This window comes from Lathyrus oleraceus, chromosome 6, assembly GCF_024323335.1.
Source record: "Lathyrus oleraceus cultivar Zhongwan6 chromosome 6, CAAS_Psat_ZW6_1.0, whole genome shotgun sequence".
Taxonomy (NCBI): Eukaryota; Viridiplantae; Streptophyta; class Magnoliopsida; order Fabales; family Fabaceae; genus Lathyrus; species Lathyrus oleraceus.
Window position 1 is genome coordinate 11065682 of NC_066584.1, and position 6176 is coordinate 11071857.

At 40.5% G+C, this 6176-nt stretch overlaps 1 long non-coding RNA gene across 7 annotated transcripts; it reads left to right on the top strand.

Moving 5' to 3' along the window:
* The first annotated feature begins 1314 nt into the window (after window positions 1-1314).
* On the top strand, window positions 1315-5007 carry LOC127097546 (uncharacterized). Of its 7 annotated transcripts, none has more exons than XR_007793083.1 (6): window positions 1315-1683; window positions 2498-3393; window positions 3549-3687; window positions 3764-4208; window positions 4319-4479; window positions 4585-5007. It is a non-coding gene; the product is annotated as an uncharacterized LOC127097546 (long non-coding RNA). The 7 variants fall into 7 exon arrangements; XR_007793085.1 differs by having other exon boundaries at window positions 3764-3876; XR_007793086.1 differs by having other exon boundaries at window positions 2498-2557; window positions 3207-3393; window positions 3764-4479.
* Window positions 5008-6176: the final 1169 nt, after the last annotated feature.

Below are 6176 nucleotides of genomic sequence, written 5' to 3' on the forward strand. Positions count from 1 at the left end.
TAGAGGTGAATACGATGAGCGCTGGGTCATACGTCCCATACCCAAAGATACTCAAAATGGGGGTAGAAATCCTCCAGTCTCACTCTTTCTCTATTGCTTAAGGCTCGTGTCACACTCTTTTAACTTTGAGTTAACAAGTGTTAAAGACGCCACCTTTGATGTGCTTGAATAAGCTGAAGACGCCACCTTTGATGTGCTTGAATAATCCGCTGCTTGATATAACTGAGGATGCCTTGATTGAAAATCTTGACTTGAGGCCTTGAGCTCCACAACTTTGAAGAAAAGTCTTATTAAGTGACCAAGGGTCTTTTGGTCACTCAATTTAGACTGTGGGGTTATACAAGTTCAAAGGATTTAATTAATCAAAATTTCTTTTGATCAATTTAATCAGGGTTTTTGTTTTAGTTTTGTGGGGAACTAAGTTAGGATCTAGTTGAAGTTAGTAATTGTTGGAAACTATCCTAAGGGATCATGCATTAGAAGTTGATTGAACATTCTAAGTTAGAAGTTAGAAATCCTAAGGGAGAATTTCAAAATATTGATTAAAGGGCCTATGTTAAGTCCTACACTTATTAGGAAACGATTGAATTCTAATCCTAAGGGGAGCATGCAATTTTAACACAAAAGTACCAAAATAAACCTAAAAGGCTAAAATAGTCAATTGCAAAAATATGTCTAATTTTATTCATGGCCTAAAAGGGATTCTAACCTAAAGTTGAATTCTAATCCTAATGTTGAGAATAGTGAAGTTCTAAATTTAAGCAAAGCATAATTGTTTCTAATTTCAATCTAATTAAAATTCCTAATTAAATTCTAATGAAAAATCCTAAAATGTGAATTAATCCTAATTAAAATTCTAAAATGTGAATTAATCCTAATTAAATTCTAAAGTGTGAATTAATCCTAATTAGACCTAATTATATTTCAAAAAAACAATTAAGGAAACAATTAAAATGGAGGTGTGAATTGAAAATGGGAGTGTAAAACAGAATTGGATCAATGGGCTTCAGAATGGGCCCAAAGCTGTTTTTTGGTGCAGGAAGCAATGTCCAAAAAGGGTGGTGTATGAGCAAAAACAGGCATGGGCTTATCCTCAGCCCAAGGCCAAACTGACACTTCTAGGGGGTGTATTGGAAACGCGTAGGGAATTAGTAGAAGGTACTAATGGGTTTGGTTGAGCCCAAGATTCATTTCTTTCACTACTCAGAGGGGGGGGGGGGGGGGGGTTAGTGATGTGTGGCGTATGAAGAGCAATTCCAATGGGCCTTAAGGAAAATGAGTCCAGTACCTCTGTTGACTTGTCTAAGTCAACAGAGTTCAAACTCTCACTGCGCGCGCTCGTGGATGTCGTCCATTCATTATGGTCGACGTCCGGCGTCTGTCGCCGGCGCTGATATTGGCTCATGGTCAAATTTTTTGTCTCAATCGAAGCACAAAGCCAAGCTGATCATGAATATGGAAATGAAATGGAAAACACTCCTTGTGTTGGTCGAATCGCACATCTAAAGGGAGGAACCCTAGCCGATTGCAAGCTAAATTAAATAGTGTATGGCGCCAATCAATCCCTACAACCATGGGGTTTCTACTCCCTACTTCAGATACTGCAACTAGGTGATCTCAAAGCAAGGAAATACCACTGAAATGAAAATGACATACCGGAGAAGATGATCGGAAGGTTCGCCGGTAAGCTTTCTGACCTTGATTCTCTCTTCTTCTTCTTCTTCTTCTTCTTCTTTCGCCTTCTTCATCTTCTTCTGGATTAGAACAAAGGAAAATATGAATATTGTGGCTTAGCTCAAGCAAAATTGAAGCTTCAAGGTGAAGCAAAATTGAAGCTTCAAGGTGAAGCTTCAATGGCTTTTCTGTGAGAGAGTGAGAGCTTTGGTGAGGGTGAGGGAAGAGATTGCAGAGAGAATTCGCACAAATGCCAAGGGTCTGAAAATGAGAGAGGTGAATCTCTTAAATAGATTTTTGGTTCGGACCTTGCTATCTTGGGACTTAGGTATGGAATTAGTTAAACATGGTTTGGAGTTAGTTGGACTCAACTCACTGAGTTAATTGAAAAACTCAGTTAGTTAGAAACGACTCAGTTAGTTAAGTTGGTTAATGTGAGTGAATTGAAACCTTTGACTGGCTATGCAGGTTATTACTTAAATGGATATGAACTCCAAGGGCTTTAGTAATGACTGGTTGAACAGGTTGCACTTAAGTGGTATTGGTTCATTGGCTTAAATGATGACTGGTTGGACCTGTTATGTGGTGTTAGTGCTGCTATGCCATGGAACTTTGCATCGTGTTACTCTATCACTGAAACCTGTCTTGAACTGTAATCGAGACAGGGTTGTTATCAATGCATTGGATATGAAATCATGTTGAGCTTTGATGAGGTTTGATGCAAGGTTTTACCCTTGGTTCTGATGGGACCTATTTTCGTTATGACTTTGCTATTCGAATGGAGCAGTTAGTGATTTTGCCAGGTGTGACTTTTGTACTATAGGGTGCTGGTGGCATTCACTTGGATAGCACAAAATCTGGCTTGGCCTGTGTCTTGCTTCAGGTGACAGCTTATGGCCTTGCATGGTGACGGTAATATCTGCACTTGTCATCTAGCAAATCTTTGACCTTTTGTATTGCAGCCAAACTAAGTCATGATAGCATAGTCATGTTGTTGCCTAGCTTGGGCATTGGAGATGGATTGAATGTGGTAATTTGTAGGTTTAGATTGATGCTTGGCTTGTGCACAACCTGTCTAATTCCAACTTTGTTGACTCCAACTAGGCATATTGGTTGTGATGTCAATTGTTGTTAGCATTTATGCAGAGCGAGACAAGTGGTTTAGCTTGTTAATACATCCCCTGTCATATTGCAATGGTTTAAGTGTGGTGCAGATGTGATGCAGTAGGTTATTGTCAGTCTGGACTGTTAGTTGTTGAACTGTTAATTGTTAGTAATGGACCTTTAATTATGATTGTACATATGCCCTGAGTTGCTGACTTGCTTGCTAATCCAAGGAGTTGCTTCAAATGCAGTGTGCCGACCTAGCCATGGTCGACAGCATGTGCTGCTTTCAATGCCTCGGTTCATGATTTGTTGCTGGCCAATCTTGTACCTGATGACCTGTACTGGTGCTTGCTTACTTGGTGCATGATGTTGGGTTATTATAGCATGTGCACATGACATGGTAAAGACCTTGTTGATGTTTGCAGGTCCTGTGAAGGGCTTCTGACTTGGTTCAAAGAAAGCCATGACTTATGCTCAGATGTGCTTTAAGTCATAGTTCCTTTGCAAGTGTGCATCCTATTGATCCTGCATGCACTGACTCATGCAGTCTTAGTTCACCTCAACATTTCATGGCTACCTCTACAGTTTGACATTAATTCTGTTTGATGGCAGGTATGCAGTGTATAATTATCCAGCATGGTTCATTGGTTTGTAGCTTTCCCAACATGCTTAGCTTATTGATTTCTCATTGTTGCATGGTGTTGGCATTGATACAGGTTTGTGATATGTTGACCTGATGTAATCCAATTGTGACTTTTGCACTGCAGGTATTTCGGGTTTGATCTTGGCAATGATGACATTCCTTGGTTTGGTTCAAAACATTGGCACGGTTCGAATGCGTTACAGGATTGGTTTTTGCAGATGCTACTGGTGCATAACTCACTTGACCACCCCTCTCACTTGCAGGTTTGGTGGAACTTAGCCTCATGGTTTAAACTGATATCTTAACTGTAGGATGCAAGCCAATGATGTGTTATTGCAGGTATTGATCTTTGGTTCTGAAACAATTTTGGTGTGCTAACCTAATGCAGTCCAGGTGTCTGAATTTGCTTTGTAGAAGGCTCATGGAGCAAAGGGTAGTGGCTGATATCCAAGGTCTCTTTCTACTTGTCAACATGCCAATTGGCTTCTTTGCAAGTGGCCTGGTTTAGGTCTTGGCCTGTCACCTACTGTACTATAAGGGTTTGAACCTGGTTTGGATGCATGCCTTGGCTTTTGCTTCATCATGTGGCCAACCTTTTGGTCATGAGTTGCCATGTTTCGCAGAGAACAATGTTATTCAATTTGTGATGCCAACTGTTGTTCTGATGATGTTGTCATGACAATTTAAGTAGCAATGTGGTAATGTTCTTGTAACTTCCATAGGTTGTTACTCACTGCAGAAATCATGAGACCATTGCTCTATTGAGTACTTGCTTGTAATGCAGGTGGTTAGGTGCTTTGTTCCTGAACTATTTTATCTATGCATTAAGATGGCCTGGTTAAGCATGCTACATGTTTCATCTTGTATTATGTACTAACAGGGGAATTGTAACAGGTAGAGAGACTTGGTGGCTGCATGGTTCATTGCAATTTGCACACCATGGTTCACTAGCTGGAAGATTGGGAAACCAACTGTGCATCATGCTGCTATGGTATCTTTTGCCGTGTGAGATGGAGAGATGGCTGCATTTTCATGGTGGCAGGATGTTTATCATGGTGAGTTCAAGACCAAACCCATGCAATATCTTGTCCACTAAGTGTAGCTTTTGATTATGTGATTATGACACTTGATTGTGATGAACGCATGACCTATTTGGCAAGGCGTAAAATGGCTAGCATGGCAAAAGGTCCAAGTAATGGCTTGGTGAGCATAAAGTTGAAAATGAGCCAAGTTACTTGGAAATGAAGAAACAAGGCTAAACACATGAAACATAACTCTTGGATGGTGAATCAAGGCAGAATGGGCTAGATTAGGTTTTGGATGGTAAAAAAAAGGAAGGTTGACTTTGGTCAAAGTTGACCAAAAGTCAAGTGTTGAACAAAGTCAACAAAAGGTCAAAAATTCAAATTTCTTTGTATTTTCTTTGTAAACGGACAATGTGTTGGTGATCATGATGGAATTTTGGGTTTATGGATTTTGGGTTGACTTTGGTCAAAGTTGACCAAAGTCAACAATTGGTTAAAAATGTCAATTCTTGTATTTTCTTATGTTGAATCACATGGGATAGTTTAAAATGACATGAAATGGAATGAAATGGATTAACAAATGGTCTGAAATTGTTTTGTTTCATGACTTGGACTTTTGAAAAATAACTTGACTGATAATGTATATGAACATAGCCATCAAGTGGGACCATGAGATTAGGGTTTTGACATAGTGTCCAGGTACCAATGGTATGACCAACAAAGGGCTTGAAGCACAAGGAATTTGGATATTCAGGTGATAAGGACCAAAGGCATATCCCCAACCATATGGATGGAATCATTGACTTGGGACCAAGACCAATACTTCAGGAAGTGTTAGGCTAAGCAAAAAATGACAAAGGGTAAAGATCGAAGGATCGTGAGTACACAATGAGGCCACCAAGTTCATTTGATTCTCATATTCTGATTAGGGTTTTGGAGACCAAGATAAGGCCTGGGTGAAGCCTCATGAAATCATGCCTTGAGGAGTTAGGGCTCTGAAGGCCTTAGATTGTCTGGCCACACCTTTGTTGAAATCAAACCTTCACCACCCTAATTAGGGTTTCACATCCCCTATGCTGATGATGTGATTAGACCATGCCTTTGGACTTTGATGTCTATGTAAACCTTAGCTTTATGGGTCTAAGTTTCTTCTTAATCCATGAGGAATGGTGCATGTGGGTGAGTTATGAATGCATGCAAAAATCCACAACCTGAACAAATAACACATTCCCCCTCTGCTATTCCCACACCACCAACATCCACTGACTCCATCACTCCCATTCTAAACCTTAATGCCACCACTCCATCCTCCCCAGCCTCTGCCCCTGAACCTGAAACTTCCTTCCCTACCCTATAAGAAGCAATAAATGTTTTTGCAGAGTCTTCAGTAGAGAAGATCAAGTCTCTGACTATCAACTCTGGCATCAGTGATGATCCCTCTATAGTAAGGATCCATTGGAACAGAGTAATCAGTTGGATGACCTCTGAAGCCTTCAAACTGAAAGGCCTCTCTGAACAAGTCCGTAACGACTTCATCAGAGATACTGGTATAAGGCTCCAAGTTCGCTTGGCCAGAGAGGCTGAGGAACATGCTAGGAAGGAAGTAGAAGAGAAAGCTCACCTAGAAGAAGAACAGAGGATCAAAGAAGCTGAAGAAAAGGTTGTTGCTGAAGCTGCTGCTCCTGAGGCTGAGGCAAAAGCAAAAGCCGACGATGAAGAAGCAACAC